This window comes from Puma concolor, chromosome A1, assembly GCF_028749965.1.
Source record: "Puma concolor isolate L17-30 chromosome A1, mPumCon1.1.hap2, whole genome shotgun sequence".
In the NCBI taxonomy this organism is placed as follows: domain Eukaryota; kingdom Metazoa; phylum Chordata; class Mammalia; order Carnivora; family Felidae; genus Puma; species Puma concolor.
Window position 1 is genome coordinate 122,321,491 of NC_141667.1, and position 21,087 is coordinate 122,342,577.

Genomic DNA, 21,087 nt, shown 5'->3' on the forward strand with positions numbered 1-21,087 from the left:
TAACTACAAGCAGCCCCTGTATAGTGTCGACAGTTTTCAGAAAGTTCACACATCCCATTTCACCCTCCCAAGCTTTGTCACAGTCAAGGTGAGGAGCCTTAGTGTTTTTCCATCACAATTTCTTGGACTCAGACTCAATGTGGCTTCAGATTACATCGCTTTTCTACTTTCTTTGCTTCTTTGTGTTCTGTTGGCCAACACTTCTCTGAGTTGCTGAGGGAAGCATAGTTGAGTCAGGGAAAAAATATCTGGGGTCTGCAAGATAGAAGTACAACTTTTATCGTTGCAGAGCAGTGGCATGCATTCCAAGCGTCAGGATGTGTCAGAATCATTTATGCAGTAGCTCTCTAACGTAAATGTATTCAAGACTGGAGGTTAAAGGCACTTGTTAAAAATGAAGCCATCCTGGGGCGCCTGGGTGGCTCGGTCAGTTAAGCATCCGACTTTGGCTCAGGTCATGATCTCGCGGTTCATGAGTTCGAGCCCCATGTCTGGTTGTGTGCTGACAGCTCAGAGCCTGGAGCCTGTTTTGGATTCTGTGTCTCCCTCTTTCTCTGCTCGTCCTCTGCTTGCACTCTGACTCTCTCTCTCAAAAATGAATAAACATTAAAAAAAAATGAAGCCGTCCAATGAGAAAGAATAAAATCCTGCCATTTGCAGCAACGTGGATGGAATTGGAAGGTATTATGCTGAGCAAAATAAGTCAGTCAGAGAAGGACAGATATCACATGTTTTCACTCATCTGTGGATCTTGAGAAACTGAACAGAAGACCATGGGGGAAGGGAAGCGGAAAAAAAATAGATACAAACAGAGAGGGAAGGAGGCAAACCACAAGAGACTCTTAAATACAGAGAACAAACTGAGGGTGGATGTGGGGGTGGGGGAGAGGGGAAAGTGGGTGATGGGCACTGAGGATGGCATTTGTTGGGATGAGCACTGCCTGTTGTATGTAAGCCAATTTGACAATAAATTATATTCATAAAAAATAAAAATAAAGCCATCCATAGGGAAATAAATCAGATAGACAAATACTGTATGATTCCACTTATATGTGGAATCTAAACAAAACCAAACCAGTGAACAAACAAAACAAAACAAAAACAAAAACAAACGCATAGATACAGAGAACAGATCGGTGGTTGCCAAAGGGGAGGGTGAATGATGGTGGCCAAATGGATGAGGGGAGGTTAGGGGTATAGACTTCTAGTTATAAAATAAGTCATGGGATATCATGTACGCCATGGTGACTATAGTCAGTAATATTGGACCCCAAATTTGAAAGGTGCTAAGAAAGTAAATCTTAAAACTTCTCATCACAAGAAAAAACTTTTTTGGTCACTTTGGGGATAGATGGTAACGAGACATATTGTGGTGGTCAATGTATACAAATATGGAATCATGAAAGTAACACAATGTGGAATGTCAAGGACACTTCATTCAAAACAACCTGAGGCCTCAATATTCTAGAGCTGTCTATTTCATGAGTCTGGGGTGGAGCCAAGGAACCTGCATTTAAAAATTTTTTCTAATGTTTATTTATTTTTTTTTGAGAGAGTGAGCGAGCGCAAGCAGGGCAGAGAGAGAGAGAGAGAGAGAGAGAGGAAGACACAGAATCCAAAGCAGGCTTTAGGCTCTGAGGTGTCAGTATAGAGCCCGACGCAGGGCTCAAAGTCACGGACCATGAGATCGTGACCCGAGCCGAAGTCGAACGTTTAACTGACTGAGCCACCCAGGTGCCCCGGAACCTGCATTTTTAAACAAGCACTCCAGGTGATTGGATTCAGGAGATCTATAGACCACAGTGTGAGAAGTCCTGATGATACAGGTGTCTGGGTCTATCCTTCCAGAACTTGCAGGCCTGTGGGTGTTCCTACTCCATAGAGGAATCTAGCACACAGGTAAGTGTGGGACGCACCGTCACAGAAATGATTTCATTCAGAAAAAAAGTAAGCCAGACTTCCACTTTTCAGGTCCCTTCCCCCAGGGACCCTAATCACTACCTGAGAATCAAGGCACACAGCTGCTGGCACAGAAACCCTGGAGAAAAACTGACATGTGCCCCAGCAGTTGAGATCCTCAAGCAAACATAACTACATATATGGAAAGCACGATTGTAATCATTTTACAGAGTTTTTCCTCTCTTTTCCTGGGAATCCCCAAGGTGAAAGTGGCCACCTGGAGCTACCCAAGTGGCCGGGAGACTGTCCTGCTCTGTGTTATTTGGGAGCAAGGGACACTGGGGCTGCAGCTGTATCCATCAATCACTCGGGAGCCGGCGTGGCTGTTAGGCCTCCTGAACGGATGCTTATTTCCACCAGATGGGCTCTTCGGTGCCAGGAGCTACAGATTGCTGCAGCTGCCCCAGAGATAGGGTTCTGCTGGTGGGGCTGTCTGCACCTGGAGGGAATGACGAAGCCCGCCGGAATGCTAGATTCACCTGAGTGCAGACAAGCCCTCTGGTGAAAATCAGCAGCCTCAACACCAAATGATGGCTGATTCAACTGCAGGGTCTGTGGTCAGACTTGCATGTTGAGGCAGGTTGCTGCTCAGGGGGACTAGATAGCTTCCCTCGGAGTTTATCATAAAGCTACAATGTATGTACGTCTCAAATGAATGTGACCCTTATTTCCCAGGCCTCAAAAGACATGTAGAATCACGGGCCAGTGTCAAGCTCCTGCCCTGATCTCCCAACTCCAGGGGCTATCACTGAGGTGGCTTAAGCCATTGATCTCCTTCATTCATCGAAAAAACATTTACCACGTGCCTCCAATGATGACAACTCACATCGTCTAAGTGATTGCCCTGGCCAGGCACTAGCCTAGACCTGGCATGGGCATCTTACCCAACACTCACCAAACTGTGAGCGAGAGACTGACTCCATTTTGCGTGTGGAAACTGAGGCTCACAGAGGTGAAGCGGCCTGCTCAGAAGCACCACACCAATAAGCAGTAGTGTGTCCTTCCCAAGTGCCAGGCTCAGTTCTCACAATGCCCTCTTCCTGCCTTCCAGTTCATTCATCCTGCCCATTCCCTCACAAACCAATCTTCATTCTCTCTGTGAGGTCTGCCCCTTAGCCCAACAACCCTGCCTTCTCTGGCAGTGGCCTATCAGCCCTCTCGTAGATCTAACCCTGCCGTCCCAGACTCCTCTTGAAGCCCACACCCTACACCCTCTGCCTCTTCCAGAGCTGGCTTCTAGAACCTTCCTGTTCCTCAGAGTTCTCAACGTTCAGCCCCCATGACATTTCTTGCAGGAAGTCATCTCTGGCCTACCCCTTCCCCCACCTGCAGGACTCCACTGTGTGATCTCACCACATCCTGGAGACGCCTTTATTCCAAGATGATATCCCATATTATGTTGAGATTTTGTGCTTCTGTTTGTCACCGTCTCCTATTAAAATAGTTGCACGGGGGCGTCCGGCTGGCTCAGTCAGTAGAACACATGACTCTTGACCTTGGGGTGGGTTGTGAGTTTGAGTCCCACATTCGGGGTAGCGTTTACTTCAAAAGTAAGTAAAATAAGAAAATGAAATGAGACAGTTTCATGAAGATGGATGACTGTTGCCCAGCACGCTGCATGGCACATTGCAAGGACTCATAAATATTTGACAAGCCAACCAGAGCAGACTCACATTCCGCACAAGGGCATGGGCAAGGGAAAAAGCACACGGAAAATTTAACACAAGAAGGTAAACACAACCTCATGAATATCACTCATGTGTGGAAGAGGGAAAACTGTGACTGACATACGATAACTGAACTACACAGGAAAGGATATTACACACAGGCTAAATGTATGACCCAGGAATCTGACCACCTGGGCTGGAGTCCCGGCTTCCCCGCTTACTGTGCGATCTGGAGCAAGTTATTTTACCTCTCTGAGAGAACTAAGGGGTCTCTCTTCTATAAGAGTAGCTAATCTTATAGGGCTGTGTGAGGATCATGGAGACTACGATATTTTTGTGCAGTAAATGTTATACTCATTTTTTGGCTATTCATAATAAGTTGATTTAATAGAAAAGAGTGAAGGAGGAAACTAAGAAGACACAACAGTTTTAGTATGTTGGGAGTATGGTACAGATCCCCAGGCCAGATAAAAAAATCCAGTCAGATGGGCACCTGACTAACTCAGCTGGAAGAGTGTGAAGCTCTTGATCTCAGTCATAAGTTTGAGCCCCACATTGGGTGTAGAGATTACTTAAATAAGTAAATAAAAACTAAAAAAAAAAAAAAAAAAAGGATTAAAATCTTTAAGTTAAATATTTAAAAAAATCCAAGTCAGAATCGACCAACCAAAGGCCCTGATTTTAAAATTTTTAATTAGCTGCCATATTTAAATTTTTTTAAATGTTTTTATTTATTTTTGTGAGAAAGAGAGAGACAGCAAGTGGGGGAGGGGCAGAGAGAGAGAAAGAGAGAAGGAGACACAGAATCTAAAACAGCACAGAAACTGACGGGGGCTTGAACTCAGGAGCTATGAGATCATAACCTAAGCTGAAGTTGGACACTAAACTGACTGAGCCACCCAGGTGCCCCACAAAATGAAGAAACAAATAATCTGATTAAAAATGGGCAGAGGAGCATCTGGATGGCTCAGTCAGTTAAGCATCTAACCCTTAATCTCAGCTCAGGTTTTGATCTCAGGGTTGTGAGTTCAGGCCCCACACTGCGCTCCACATGGGCATGGAGTCTACTTAAACAAACAACAAAATAGCTGGGCAGAGGATAGGAATAAAAATGTTGCCAGGTCACATGGGTGGTACAGTCATTTCAGTGTCTGACTCTTGATTTTGGCTCAGGTCATGATGTCATAGTTTGAGTGATCCAGTCGGGCTCCAAACTTGATCTTGGAGGCATGGGGCCTGCTTGGGATTCTCTGTCTCCCTCTCTCCCTGCCTCTCCCCGACTCACGTGCATGCACAGACTCTCTCAATAAATAAATAAATAAATAAATAAATATCAACTAAAAAACAATTTTTATCAAAGAAGATATACGGATGGCCAACGGGTACATGAAAAGGTGCTCAACGGGGCGCCTGGGTGGCGCAGTCGGTTAAGCGTCCGACTTCAGCCAGGTCACGATCTCGTGGTCCGTGAGTTCGAGCCCCGCGTTGGGCTCTGGGCTGATGGCTCAGAGCCTGGAGCCTGTTTCCGATTCTGTGTCTCCCTCTCTCTCTGCCCCTCCCCCGTTCATGCTCTGTCTCTCTCTGTCCCAAAAATAAATAAACGTTGAAAAAAAAAATTAAAAAAAAAAAAAAAAGGTGCTCAACATCACTCATCATCAGAAAAATGTAAACGAAAACTACAATGAGTGATCACCTCTTACCAGTCAAAACGACTATGTCAAAAAGATAAGAAATAAGCATTGGTGACGATGTAGAGAAAAATGAAGCCTTGAGCACTCCTGGTGGGAATGTAAACTGGTACATCCACTGTGGAAAACAGTATTGAAATTCTTGGAAAAATAAAAAATAGAAATACTATACTATCCACTACTGGGTACTCACCCAAAGAAAAGGAAACTTTTCTAACTTGAAAAGACACATGCACTTTTTTTTACTGGAGCATTATTCACAATAGTCAAGATATGGAAGAAGCCCAAGTGTTCATCAATGGATGCATTGGATAAAGAAGATGTGATATATATGAATAGTGGAATATTACTCAGGCATAAAAAGAATGAGATCTTGCCATTTGCAACAACATGGATGGACCTGGAAGGCATTATTATGCTAAGTGAAATAAGTCAGAGAAAGACAAATACCTTACGATTTTACATATATATGAAATCTAAAAAACAACACAAAAGAACAACACCAAAAAGAAGCAGAAACAGACCCATACACACAGAGAACAAACTGATGGTTGCCAGAGGTTAAGAGGCTGAGGGTGGTGAGCAAAATAGGGGGTGGGGAGTGGGAGGTACACGGTCCAGTTATGGAATGATTAAGTCGTGAGGATGAAAGGTACAGCACCGGGAATACAGCCGTCCTCCTATGGCGACAGATGGCAGCTACACTTGTGGCGAGCATAGCGTCATGTACAGACTCATCGAATCACTATGTGGTACACCTGAAACTGATGTAAAGTGTGTGCCCATATGCCTCGATTTAAAATAAAATCTAGTCTGTTTTTAAAAATGAAGAAACTTCACATTAAGGAAAAGAAGTCGAGTTCTGACTTCTCTCGGGACATTGTAAGATTTGGCACCTCTGGACTCCCATTTTCCCATGGCATTAACTGTCTGGATTCGTGTAGTAAGTGCCCACTTTAGACTGAGGGCATGTGCTCTAGCTGACCACAGCTCCTCCAGGCCCTACTGCTTCTGATCTGACCTGCCTCACTCTGCAGGCGTTGTAACTGCGACTCCTGCAAACAATGATGCTTTCTTAATACCAATATAATTCATTCTTACACACAGTTCTCTGCTTAAGAACTGACTCCAACTTTATCTGTCACCTCCTCAATCTGGGGAACCATCCAGCCTCACTTCCCACGACTTTGCATCATATCCATCATCCCCTACAGGCTAATATGCCTCCTCACACTCGAGCTCCTTCCTGCTATGGGCTGAAAGGGCCCCTCCCTCCCTTCCGCTCCCCCGGAGCCCCCTCACCTGTCAGGGCTTAGTTCACGTCCAATTGCCCTCAAGGGTTTCTTCCACGCTCTGCAGCCCACAGCGTGGTCTCCCTGCCCCAGGCTTGCACTGCACAGGGACAGAAGCGATGACTGTCCAGTGCACTTGGGTGTTTCTCAGTCTTTATCCTGAACCAAAATCTGTCCTTATCCACTCTGTTCTCTCCTTGCCTACCCCCACTGCCGTGTGGGGTATCTGTCCTTGCTAAATCTATGCCTGAGACTTGTGTGATTTAAAACAAAACCAGAACCAGGTTGAGGGAAGAGGACAAGAGGTCCGGGAGATTAGGGGCAAAAAAGGAGAAAACTAGGGCAAACCGAGGGTTGGCAGTGAGCGGGAAGGAAAGGGGGAAGGGGCTGTAGCAGCAGCTGGGTATGAGAGAATAGAAAAGCAAGGAAGCACAGGGAGGGGGATTTTGCAATGTGACTGCTTCCACATGTAGTCAGAACCACACCGTTCGGGGACCCCTGGTCTTTGGTTCTCTGTGGCAATCCCACCTACATGGGCCAGGGACTGACTGCACATATTCATGCAGAATGACTGACCTCAGTGTCCTCAGGTGTTCTCAGGTAAGTGACCTGAAGAAGATGTCAGGCATCAAGAACGTGGACTCTTAGATTTCACCTCTTGGCAGAAGTGTGATGAGATCAGATGGCAACATGGTTTTGCATCCCAGCTAATTCCCAGAAAGATGTTCTGGACTACAGAGCAGTAGTTCTCAAACTTGAGCCAGCGCCGCAGTCACCTGGAGGGGATGGGGGAGAAGAAAACACTTGTTAAAACAGAAATCATTGGGCCCCGCCCCCAGAGCTTCTGATTCAGCTGGTCTGGGACACAGTCCAATAACTTGCTTTCCTGCAACAGCTCCCAGGTGATGCTGATGCTGCCAGACTGGGGACCACACCTTGAGAAACCCGGCTCTAGAGTTCAGGGCGGAGGTCCAACCGAAAAGTCACACCACTGAGCCACTCTACCAACAAAGTAACCGTCCCCTCCTCCTTCCTTCACTCTTTAATAGGTCATGCAACCTTCCCCTTCAGGATCTTTATTTGGACCATGGACTCCCATGGCAGGGTGGCGTGTGCCCCCTTGTGGCTCAAATGGAAAACTTACGTGAACGGTAATGCACTCGCTGTAATCCTTCAAGTTTGCCGAACAAATTTAGTTTTATCTGCCTGACAAAAGATCCACAGAAATCTTAGATGTTCATCATTCACCAGGAGGGATCCAAGAGCCACTCAGGTGTGCGTTGTGCCAAGTGCTTGGCCCAAAGGTGCTCCAGGCAGCAGAAATGATTTATTCTCATGGCTTGGGATTTTGTAGGGTGCGAAGTGCTTTAGAAGTCCAAACCAGATTATTCCCCGCATTCTTTGCTGGTGAATATGCCTCAGTAACTTAAGTTACAACTGAACAATTTCAAAGCCCTGTAAGTGCTATGTGGCTAAGAAGGGACTCTGAGTGAGTTGGAACCATGCTTTCCCCCCTACCTTTCCCGAAATTAGAAAGGTGGCATTATTGAGTGTGAGGTAGTGCACTGGTGCCAGCTGTCCCCAGTTAATCCGGCGCAAGTATGCAGTGTCTCATCTCAGCTTTATGCAGGGCTTACAGTTATCTGGTCCCGTTATTCTGGTCGGCTGCCACCTGCTGCTCAGGCATGGAGCGTGCGGGAGGAGGTAACCTGGGGACGTGGTCAGCTAAGCAGGCTTTTCAGCCTTGAGAGTGTATTACAATCACCTGCAGGGCTAGCTTGTTAAACCATAGATTTCTGGGCTCCACCCTAAAGATTCTGATTCAGTGGGGAAGGGGCGGGGCCTAAGAACGTGTGTTTCTCATAACTTCCTGCTTGGTGATGCTGCTGCTGGGGGCGGGGGGCTACCCAAAGCACCTGGATGGCATCTGTAGTTCTCCCTGTGCCACACATTTCTTGATGCTTGATTATTCATCAAAGTCTGTAAATAACCAAGAGTCTCTAACTCAGCGCTGCTCACCTGGGGTACTAATGATATTTTGACCTGATCCTTCATTGTCCTGTTGGGGAGTGGAGCAGAGGCTGCGCTGTACATTGTAGGATGTTTAGTCTCATCCTCGGCCTCTCTCCTCTAGATACCTGTAGCAGCCGTGCCCCCCCCACCCCCAGGTTTCGACAAGCAAATGTGTCTCAGACATCACCAGATGGCTCTGGGAGGCAAAACTGGCCCCAGCCGAGTATTACTGCCCTAAAAGGTGGGCAGATTTTCCTTTCCCATTTGGTCGAGTATAAAGGCATCCTCAAATGTTGCCTCAAATACATAATGATACTGACATAAACTAAACTGTCAGCTCTTTGGAATTAAATCACAACAAAAAACCCCCCATAGCTTACATATGTTGAATACCTACTATGTGCAAGTCACCCTGCTAATGCTTCTTAAACTAGCCCCTTTAGAGGAAAAAGAGAGAGGGGCAAACCAAGAAACAGACTCTTAACCATCAAGAACAAACAGTTACCAGAGGGGAGGTGGAGGTGGGTGCGGGATGGGGCAAATAGGTGATGGGAATTAAGGAGTGCACCTGTCGCAGCAGTGCTGAATCACTACATTGTACACCTGAAACTAATATCACACCGTAAACTACACCAGTTTTTAAATAAAATCTTTAAAAAAAATTTTAAAATAAATTACCCCCTTCAGTTCTTGCCCAAGGTCATGGTTACTACCAGTGTGGCTATGGGTGGCACAAGGGGAATAAAGGGGTATCCAGACCACCACAGCCCAAGAAAGATATAAAGCAAGTCACAAGGAGGAGCCATGTGCATATTTTTACATTTTAAAGAAGCCACGTTTACAAAGAAAAAGAAATGGTAAAATTAATTTTAGTATATCTTATTTAACTCAGCATTTATATCCCAACTGTGATCATTTTAACATGTGATCAATATTTTTAAAATTGTTAATAGAGTTTACGTTCTTTCTATGTCTGGTACTTGGTCTCTGAAATCTGTGTGTATTTCACACTTCAATAAAGCACTTCCTCAGTTTCCACTAGCTATGTTTCAAGTACCTGAGAGCCACCCGTGCTACTGGCTGCCCCTCTAGAAGGCACAAGCCCAGACTCTCTGCTCAGCTGTCTTCGAGCCTTTATTTGTAGAATAACATGTGCCAATTTCACTTCAATGTCCTTCAGTTTCTGCCTGCGCTTCAGCCATTTTGTCAGACTCACATACCTATTCATGTACTCTACAATCTGTTCCTGAAATATCTCTACTTATTTTAAAACAAGGTCTACAGTTTTATCACAGTAGATGCCTCCTCTGGTGGCCAGACTGTTGACTACTGTCTAATTTTAGTTCTGATAGCTTTTCCAGTGGCTGTTTCCCCACACAGTCTGTGTTTGTACTTGCATAACAGAGATGTTTCATCTTATCTGATGCTAACCACACAGGCACATGTTCGTCATGCTCTTGTGCCTTCTGGTTTATCTCCTGACATCTAGGAATGTTCATCCTCATGCGAGAATGCCGACTTGCTTGCGCCCCCATGCAAGGTTTCTCCCTGTAGTTTCTCACGCTGTCCCTTTTAAAAGTTTCTGATCACTCAGGAAACGAGTGATTCTCTAGAGAGTTTTGCAATACACCTCTTAGCCTTATCACATGTGTTCATTCACCTTTTACAAGATGAAAATCGAGATGGACTTAGATACTGAGGTCAACTTACACCCATAAAAAGTAGTGATGAGAGTGATTGCTTACGAAATGGTTCCTATGAGCCACGCACTACGCTCAGCACAAGACACGCATTGTCTTACTCATTTTTTCCAATAGTCCCATGACATATGTGCTATTGCGATGGCCATTTTCAAGCTGAGGTGAGGAGGCACAGAGAGTTGAAGTAATTTGCCCATAGTCTCCCAGGTAGCAACTGGCAGAGTTGGGGGTCTCTCCAGGTATGTTTGATGATAGGAGTGGCTCTCCTCGCCTCTAGGCTCCACTGTCTGAAAGATGTTTCGCAAAGATTGTTCTTGTTCCTGAGTTTGTAAGGATATAGTTCCATAGATCATACCCTTTACCTGGGTTACCATACACCTTCATGGGGAAAAATAAGTATTTTTGGTATTTTAGGGACTGCCTCTGAAGCTATATGCCAAGGCTTCTCAGGATGCTGGGCCCTTGCTGCCTTGAAGAGGAGGCTGAGACTCAGGTCCATCACAAGCTCAGACCAGGAGACCCAGCAAGACCCATCAGAACCCAGAGGAAGAAGAGCACAGAGGCAGAAGCCAGAGCAGAGTGGGTTAAGGAGTGAAGTGAAGTGGGATATGAAAGGGGATGGTGAAGACAGGCTTGGGGGGGTGGGGGGTGGGGAGGGCAGAGACAGAGAGAGAGAGAGAGAGAGAGAGAGAGAGAGAGAGAGGGTGGAAGGTGAAAGACAGGGCTCAAAGGAGGGGTTGTGCTTTTGTCTAGCGCTTTTGTTTTGTAAAAGACTTGAGCATGTGGCAGTGCAGAAGGGGTTAAGTGAAGAAGACACTGGAGAGCTCAGGGAGGGGTAAGTGGGAATCAACAGGGACCCTGGAGAGTCAGGATAAGAAGGTGTTTGGAACCCATGTGGGGGAGACATGTCTGCCAGATTTAATGCCAAAGCCTTTTTGTGCCTGCATCATTCTGTCACCTCCCAATGTCACTGCCTGATAAAAATACCCACTGTCAAAATTCCCATGGCCAAGTGGCTTGGGAAGTTAATTGTTTATACATTTTCTTCCCACTCGGCATTACTTTGAATCCTTTTCAGTGAGGAAATACAAAATACATGTATCTGGGAGCAGTCTCGTATGCAGGTGACGTGGTTTGATGCAAGGGACACTAAGTCTCCATCTAAAACAACTCTCACCGGCTTTCTTGGGTTCTTAAAATATCCCGCCATTCGAATTATCTTCCTGAAGAGTCCTGTGAAAATACAAACAGGTCAAAACAATCTTGAAACGAGCATCTATGTTCATTGTAGCATTATTCACAATAGCCAGAAAGTGAAAGCAATCCAGATGTCTATCGATGGATCAACGGACGCACAAAACTTGGTTTATACATACAATGGAATAGTAGCCTTAAAAAGGAAGGAAATGTTGGGATGCCTGGGTGGCTCAGTCAGTTAGACGACAGGCTTAGGCTCAGGTCATGATCTCACGGTTCATGGGTTTGAGCTCCACACAGGGCTCTGTGCTGACAGCTCAGAGTCTGGACCCTGCTTGGGATTCTGTGTCTCCCTCTCCCTCTGCCCCTCCCCCACTCACCCTCTGCCTCTCTCTCTCTATAAAATAAATAAATATTTAAAAAATATTTTTAAATAAAAAAGGGAAGAAAATGTTGATACATGTTACCACATGGATGAAACTTGAGGACATTATGCTAAGTGAAAGAAGGCAGTCACAAAAGCCCAAATACCGTATGTTTCCACTCATATGAGGTGCATACAATAGTCAAGATCATAGAGACAGAAAGCAGACTGATGTTTGCCAGGGGCCAAGGGGAGGGAGCGAGGGGAAGTTGTTGTCTGAGGGCATGGAGTTTCTGTTTTGCAAGACAAAAAGAGCCTCTGCTTTTCTGCCTGCTCCCTGCTTTCCTCCCCAGTGGAGCACTGCTCAGGCTGCACCACTCCCTCCAGGCTCCCGGCTCCTGCTCACCCAAAGCCCCACTTGGCTGTCTCCACCTGCCACTGTGATCATGTATTGCAACCTCATCAACCATGATGGTAAGTCCTCAGACGTCAAGACCTGGGAGATCAAGGGTGGGCAGCCCCTGGAGGTGGAGGAGAAGATGGCCAGGAGGACAGACGTACCGCTGGTGACTCACTCATTTATGGCGTTGCCTCTGCTAAAGACCCAGAGAACGAAGGTACCAAAAACAATCGCCGGTGTTGATACTATCAACGAACTATCACTTGCAGTAAACCAGCTTCACAAAAGAAGCCTACAGGAAGTTCATCAAAGACCACATGGACCCAACCAAAGGCAAACTTGAAGACCAGAGACCAGGAAGAGTAAATAAACCTTTGATGAATCCAAATCAAGCGTATCTTGGCTAACTGCAAAAACCACCGGCTGTTTATTGGTGGAAACACGAAGCCAGATGGCAGCGTTGCCCGGCTGGACTACGGCGGTGAGGATGGTGTGGCTCCTTGTATGACTTTCTCTTAGGATGGTTTAGAAATGGAAAAATGTTAACAAGTTTGGCTATTACTTTAGATCTGTCGCCTGGTGTCATCACTGCTGCTGCTTTTGATCCATGCTACCAGGACTTCAAAAAGTGGGAGATGTCATCTTGAGCTCTTCATTCATTTTCACCTTGATTTATTTGGAGTAGAGGAATTGTTTTTAAGAAAAAAAAATCATGGGGCGCCTGGGTGGCTCAGCCGGTTATGCGTCTGACTTTAGCTCAGGTCATGATCTTGCGGTTCGTGGGTTCGAGCCCCAAGTCGGGCTCTGTGCTGACAGCTCGGACCCTGGAGGCTGCTTCGGATTCTGTGACTGCCTCTCTCTGCCCCTCCTCTGCTCACACCTCCGTCTCTCTCCCTCTTTCTCTCAAAAGTAAATACACATTAAAAAAATTTTTTTAAAGAAAAAAAATATCATGTAGGTTGTCTGAAAATAAATACATTTAAACTAAAAAAAAAGATGGAAAGAGTTCTGGAGATGGAGGGTAGTGATAGTTGCACAATAACATGAATGTACTTAATCCCACTGAACCGCACACTTGAAAATGGCTAAAAAGTCAAATTTTATGTTACATACACTTTATCATAATTTTTAAAATGTTTTTTAAAGATTTTGTTTTTAAATTTTTTTTAAGTTTTTATTTATTTTTGAGAGAGAGAGAGAGAGAGAGCCAGCAGGGGAGGGGCAGAGAGAGAGGGAGACACAGAATCCAAAGCAGGCTCCAGGCTCCAAGCTGTCAGCACAGGGCTGTATGCGGGGCTCGAACCCACAGACCATGAGATCGTGACCTAAGCTGAAGTTGGACGCTTAACTGACTGAGCCACCCAGGCGCCCCAAAGATTTTGTTTTTAAATAATCCCTCCACCCAACGTGGGGCTTGAACTCACAACCCCAAGATCGAGTCACATGTTCTGCTGACTGAGCCAGACAGGCGCCCCAACACAATTAAAACAAACACACACAAAAAAGCCCATTAAAAACCCAGGTCATTTAACAGGGCCACTTGATCACTTGTTCTCGTCTGCTGTTAGCTTGGCTCAGCTTTGTTTTTCAGTAAAGGACCATCGGTCTCGAGCAGCACCCCGAAGAACAGGTGACATGCATGACGGTCACCAGGAGAGTTCAGGGGGCTCTAGCACGTGCTTTGAGGAAGGCCCAATCTGGCGTTCCCATCCTGAGCTGAGGGGGACACCTCTGCATGTCCTCGGTAGCACGAGGAAAATGTGAAAGCCCCAGGCACCGTGAGGAGCTGCTTTATGAAGGAGAGGACATCAGTCTCTGTTTTCTCTGCCCTTTTACAGAGGGCTGCCTGGCCAGAGGCCTCCCTCGGGGAGAGTAATAATACTACAAAGGTATGGTTATCAATTAGGTTCCTATGAGCCAGCGACACTGGCTAGTCTGGAAAACCTTCTCCCAGCTCCCCCATCTCACAGGCTGGTGGGACCCTTGACACCATGTCTCAAAGTCAAGGGTGGGTGTGAGGATGGTAGAGCCACACCCGACTGGCCAGAGGGGGCTTCACAGCCTGGTAGCTTTCCTCAATTCGGCCAGCATCTCCTCCACCTTCAGCCCTGGGAAGGAGAGGCGTTTTGGTCACAGAAAGCAGCATCTTAAGCCTCTGTCATTCATTAATGAGGGAGACAGAATTGTTATCCTAGTAGGGGAACACTCAAGGAAGGAATAAATTCCATTTCCATGCATCTCCAGCTTGAGTCCCAGGCTTAACAGACGCTATTTTTATCAAATGCTTTCTATTCTCTGACATGCTTTTCTAACTTTCTACTATGAGGCAAATCAGGAAAAGTCCACATTTGATTTCTCTTCCTTCTGGCTTCTCTCTCCCCATTTGCGAGAGGGGTGGTGGCATGGGTGGGGGCCCTGTCCTTTCAGTAGGAGGTAAGTGACAAGGCAGGCATCCGAAAACTCAACCTGGTGCCAAAGCATCCCGGAAACGGGCTCTGCTTCCTCTGCAAATGACATCGCGTCCTGGCTTCACCCCATCCCAGATGGCAGAGCTGATGGGACAGGGAAAAAATACAGATTTTAGAGTATTTACAGCATCCTGGCTCCCTACCCCCACTTCCTGTGACGGAGGATTTAGTCTTGGCAGCTAGGTTTTGGAGCCTTTCTTGTGTGGAATGTAGGAAAATGCTGGAAGGGATTCTGAGTCACGCAGTGCTGTGAGCGTGGGTGGCTTGGTGAGCCCACCAGAGAAAAGGCAGGGAATTACCTGCAAAGGAAAGCAGAATAGATCAGAAGGTAAGAGGGAGGATAAAGGAGCTGAGAGCCAGAGATGAGATGAACTGAGGGGAATTCAAGAGATAAGTTAAAGGGGATTGGCGTACCTGGTGGGCTATCATGAGAAGGATTTGGAAGAGAGAGAAGAGGAGATTTTCCAGAAGCCTTGTTGGTGTTATGAATAGACCCTATCCTCCTGGTTGGCATATTTAAGACATTTCAGTAAAGACACAAATTTATTTCAAACTTTTTTTTTTTTTTTGATATGAGGGACTGGGTTTATTCAAGGCAGCCTGGACTACTGGAGGCTAAGGTTAATAGTGAAAGATGACCACCTTTAACCCTCCTTATCCCATCAACACATCCTGTAGTTCAGATATTTCAAACTGGTGTCCTATGGGCTGGATTTGAACTGCAAATGTGTCTTCTTTGGTTTCTTGAGAGTTAATTTTTTTTTTTGTAGCCACCATTGAAAATTGTGATTTCACACTTAAAAAGCTTGCAGTTCCTACTTCTTTTGAAAAAAAAAATTGAAAAATCTGGCAACATGAGACTCTCACTTCTATAAGGCAAAAAAGACTCATGCTCTCTGGTTAACCCCAATGTCCACCACTCACATAAGGTGTGCACGTGCACATATACCTGGCCTGCTTCCTGCATTTATATTTCCTACCATCTGGAAACAGCAGACTAGATAGTTGGGGCCTGCTCTCCTGCTGAGGACAATTACAAAGGCTGGACAAAATAAAAATAAAATCAACCTGAAAGCATCAAACAATTAAAAAGACAATAAAGAGGTGCCAAACCAAGATCTGGGAAAAGACGGGCATTTAGGGAGGAAAACCCAACAACCATCTTTTCCCCCTTGGGATATTTGCTGCTTCTGGAAGAGACAACCGAGAAGCTCAGATGCTTCTTTGTAGGCAGTTTTGCATGTAGGCATTTTTGCATAGTAAGCAGTTTTGCATAGTAAGGGGATGAAACTTGGAATCCAGTGCCCATCAAAGGAGAGGAGTGCCCGTAATTCCCCATTTTAGGCTAGGGGCCATATGGATTGCACCTTAAGACTGGATGAATAGGAGATAGACCACATTGTGCAGGGGCTCAGCTCAGCTGCCAATGAGCTTAATTCTTCAAATTGGATTAAGGTGATCCCAGATTGCTAGTATCCCCAAGTACCTAGCAGAAGCAAATGTAAATACTCTCTGGAGGAATATAACACCATACTGTCTCGTGTAACTTCTACCAATAATTTTTCACACACAATTTCTGCACACATGAAACTAACCAGATATATAAGGAAATAATATGAATGAGATCCAGCAGAAACAACTACCATAAAAACCCAGGAAACTGCAGTTACTACAGTTATCAGACAGACTATGCAAAGGAGATAAAATATTAAAAATTCTGGCAGAGAATTAGAAACTTAAAAAAAAAAAGACAATGATGATTTGTAAAATAACCAATAGAAATGTACAATTGAAAAGCACAATAAATAACAAAAGAGCTCAGAGGATGAGTTTAACCACTAACTAGACACAGTTGAAGGGAGAATTGATAAACTGGGCAGTAGGTTAGAAGAAAACATCAGGACAAGACACGAAAAGACAAAAGGATGGAAAATACGGTGAGAGAAGAAGAGATATGGAAGATAAAGTGAAGGCTGAAGTTCTAGGAGGTGATGAGAGAGAAATTAGCAGCAATATGTGAAAGTAAAAATAGCTGGGAAAATGCCGAGATTCCAGAAGACCTGGACACCCCAAACAGTAAATAAAAGAAAGCCACTCCTAGGTACATCAGGGTAAAATAGATGAAAATCAAAGACAAGGAGGATAAAAATGTTAAAATCAACTAACATTACTTGAAAAAAAAAAAGAATAGACTGTTATCTTGCTTCTTAACAGAAATAATAGCAGCTAGAAATTAGGAGAATTTAAATGTCTTTAAAGTACTGATAGAAAACCTAGAATTCCATACCCAGAGAAAACAGCCTGCAATCATAAAAATGAAATGAAGATAATCTTTGGGATTCTTTACCAGCAGCAGATACTAAAGGAGTGTTCTTTAAGCAGAAGGAAAACGATTTTAAATGACAGGTTATAGATAATAGGAAAAAATGAAGAAGAATGCAAAGGCTAATTTGAAGAATCCAAATGAATTAGACTGTACCAAATAACTTAACAATGTCCATTGGGGATTTAAATTTTTTTAATATATAACAAATATATATAAGTCAGAATGAAGGGGTAAATGAAATTAAAATGGTCTAAGATCCTTGTATTACTGTGGAAGAAGATAAAAATATCAATTAACACTAGACTTTGATTCAGTCAATGACACACACTGTGGTCTAGGATAACCTCTAAAGAATAGTCAAAGAAGTATATAATTTCCAAGGTAATAGACAGAAATATAGAATATTCAACCACACCAAAACAAGCAAGAAAGGAGGAAAAAAAGAATATAGAACATGTGGGACAAATGAAAGCATTTAATAAGATGGTAGACTTAAATCCAAATATATTAGTAATTACATCAAATGTGAATGAACAAAGTACTTCAATTAAAAGTCAAAAAGTATCAGGGCTCCTAGATGGCTCAGTCAGTTGAGTGTCTAACTCTCGATCTCAGCTCAGGTCATGATCTCACAGTTCATGTGTTCGAGCCCCATGTCAGGCTCTGCACTGACAGTGTGGAGCCTGCTTGGAATTCTCTCTCCCTCTCTCTCTGCCCCTACCCCATTTGTGCGCTCCCTCTCTCTCTCTCTCTCTCTCTCTCTCTCTCTATCTCAAAATGTATAAATAAACTTAAAAAACTTTTTTAAAAAGTCAAGGAGTATCGAACTGGATAAAAAGATATGCATGCTATCTATAAGAAACAGATAAACATTAATTTTAAAAATGTTGAGTGGTGCCTGGGTGGCTCAGTCAGTTGAGCGTCTGACTAAAGCTCAGGTCATGATGTCATAGTTCATGAGTTTGAGCCCCATGCTGGGCTCTGTGCTGACAGCTCAGAGTCTGGAGCCTGCTTTGGATTCTGTGTCTTCCTCTCTCTCTTCCCCACCCCCACTCACACTCTGTCTCTCTTGAAAATAAATAAACATTAAAAAAATTAAAAAATGTTGAAAGTAAATGGTGGAAAATATGTAAATATTAATTAAAATTATATTAATATTAATAGTATACATTGATATCAAACTATATTTTAAGGCAAAAACATTACTACAGCTAAAGAAAGATTTATCATCATAACAAATTCACAAGGAAGAGACAGTGATTATAAAACTTGCACACATCTTATAATGTACAGTCAAAAATATGAAGCTAAGATTGGCAAAACCACAGGAAGAAGTGAGCAGGTAAATGAATAAGGATACAGATTATTTGAACACGATTACCAAATGACTTAACGGACTTATATAAAATATCATACCTAACACTTATAGAATTCAGGTTCCCCAAATATTTAGGACTCCTTACCTTCCAAGAAACTAATAGGATTGAAATTCTCTATATCGGGGCTCCTGGATGGCTCAGTTGGTTAAGTGTCTGACTCTTGATGTCAGCTCGGGTCGTGATCTCGCAGTTCATGGGATGGAGCCACGCCTCCAGTTCTACACTGATATCAGGGAGCCTGCTTGGGGTTCTCTCTCTTCCTTTCTGTCTGCCCCTCCCCTGCTCTCTCTCTCTCAAAATAAATAAATAAACATTAAAAAAAATAAATTCTCCATCTCATTTTATGTAAGATGTGGTCATAGGATTTGTTTTGGTCAATGAAATGCGGAAAGAAGTAGCTTCTAGGTTCTAAAGTAGTAGTAAACGTTACCTCTTTTTTCTTTCCTGAATGCAGAGGATGAGTTCCTTGACCTCCTTGAGCTCTGGGTCCTTGATTAAGGATTACACGGAGCAGAGTTGCCTAGCCAACCTGAAAATGGACAGGTTGATGTCCATTAATGAGAAATACAGTTTTGTTATTTTAAGTCACTGAAATTCAGTGATTATTTATAACCACAGTATAACCTAGTCTATCCTAATAAAGGTATAAAAAGAAGAGGACTGCTTTTCAGGCACAGAGGTGAGCTTGTCTTGAAAGGATATGGCATGATGAAGTCCCAGGAGTCCACCGTGGGACTCCCAAAGCTCCAGGGAGGTGGGGGTGGGAAAAAGGCTGGGAAGGGCGAGCAGCTCCCAAGAACAGCCTATGAGGACTGACTAGAGGCAAGTTTGGAAGGGCCTTGTATTTAATAAGGAATGGGAATTGTCCTAGAAGTTGAAGGATCTCCAGAAGTTGGTGAGCGGTTGAATGTTGGTAGTAATGAAAAGGATAAACTGGAGACAATCTAAATGATGTGAAAGGAGGAAATTATGTAGAGGGTTACTATCAATGAACATGTTCCAGAGTTATTTTCCATTCCTTAGAGGGAACCATTAGTAGGATTTGGTGACAATTTCTTCAGTAATTGCATGCATATGCAAACACACACATAAACCAATTTAAAAACACAAATCACATCAGGGTGCCTGGATGGCTCAGTCGGTTAAGCGTCCGACTTCAGCTCAGGTCATAACCTTGTAGTTTGTGAGTTCAAGCCCTGTGTCAGTCTCTGGGCTGACAGCTTGGAGCCTGGAGCCTTCTTTGGATTCTGTGTCTCCCTCTCTCTCTGCCCCTCTTCCACTCACACTCTGTCTCTGTCTCTCTCTCAAAAAATAAATAAACATTAAAAAAGTTAAAAACACAAATCACATCAGTTATACTCTACGTGCTATTTCCCATTTTTTTCCAGTTATCAATACCTTCATGGATATTTTCTGTGTCATCTCAAGGAGACTTGCTTCTTTCCTTTTTATTGGGCGCTATTATATGGATATACTAGAATTATGTAACCATTCCCTTATAGACAGATGCTTAGGTTGTTTCCACTATTTACAAACAATGCTTCAGGGACCAACTTGCTAATAATACGCATACATTTTTATCTCTTCTTTCTCCAGGCAGTAAGACCAGTTTTGCCACTATTTGAATGGTGACAGTTTTAGGCTGGATCACAGAAACACAACCGGGCAGGCCATTTGAGGTGACAATTTTGGTTAAGGAGTACCTGGTATGCCTCAATTATGCCCAGAATGGTGTCTTGAACATAGTGAGCACTCAATAAGTATTTGTTGAATGAATGAACAAATGAATCCACATCTACTACAGACACTTGTGTGGTCTGCCCTGCCCTCTTCTTCAACAGGGTTTCTCAAGCTCAGCACTATTGACTTTGAGGGCTGCCTGCTTTGATGTGGGGGCTGTCCTGTACATTGCAGAATGTTCAGCAGGATCCCTGGTCTCTACCCACTAGATGCCACTAGTACAACCCCAGTCGCAGCAACCGACTATGTCTGCAGAAATTGCCAAATGTCCCCTGGGAAAGAAATGAGTCCCAGTTGAGAAACATTGATTTACAACACGGATTTACTTGTGTAGGGGCAAAGGCCCTTTCTAAAAACACTTCTGCCAATCCTCCCGTATTACAAGGGTTTTCATGGAGATTCTGCATTATTCTTGGTTCAGATGTTATTTCCCTGACATCTCCTTCATGACTTAAGTCAATCCTCATTATTTGTCAATCTCCCTTATACCTTCTCTACTCACCAAATGCTCCTCCTTAGTACTTATCTAAAATGAATTTTAGATATGAGTATTACTAAATTAAGCTATTTGCCTCACTCAACTCTCTAGAGGCAGCCACAAGTAAAAATTTGGCATGTAACATGGAACTTTTTGCTCACCATGTTTCTATCTAGTGCCCAAAACAATGCCTGACATATAGTAGGTGCTCACTTCTCTTGGATGGATGGACAGCAATCTGTTACCAGTCAGCAATGGCCAGCCCCAGGTACAACAGGCTTCGGTCAGTTTTTGTTCCTGTGACTTCTGAAACAATTTTGAAAAATGAGGCCATCTCTACCTACATTTTATTTTTTATTTTTTTTAAAAATTTTTTAACATTTATTTATTTTTGAGACAGAAAGAGACAAAGCATG

The 21,087-nt window shown here is 44.0% G+C and overlaps 1 long non-coding RNA gene across 4 annotated transcripts in view; it reads right to left on the minus strand.

Annotated features, from left to right (window-relative positions):
* Positions 1-21,087, minus strand: part of LOC147584396 (uncharacterized) — a 58,055-nt gene that overhangs the window by 27,370 nt on the left and 9,598 nt on the right. For 3 of the 4 annotated variants that reach the window (XR_015249343.1, XR_015249340.1, XR_015249341.1), the window contains exons 3-5: positions 14,747-18,982; positions 11,497-11,552; positions 7,183-7,812 (exon numbers count right to left, since the gene is read on the minus strand). This is a non-coding gene — a long non-coding RNA (uncharacterized LOC147584396). The remainder of the gene's footprint in view (positions 1-7,182; positions 7,813-11,496; positions 11,553-14,746; positions 18,983-21,087) is intronic. The other variant, XR_015249342.1, reaches the window with a different exon arrangement.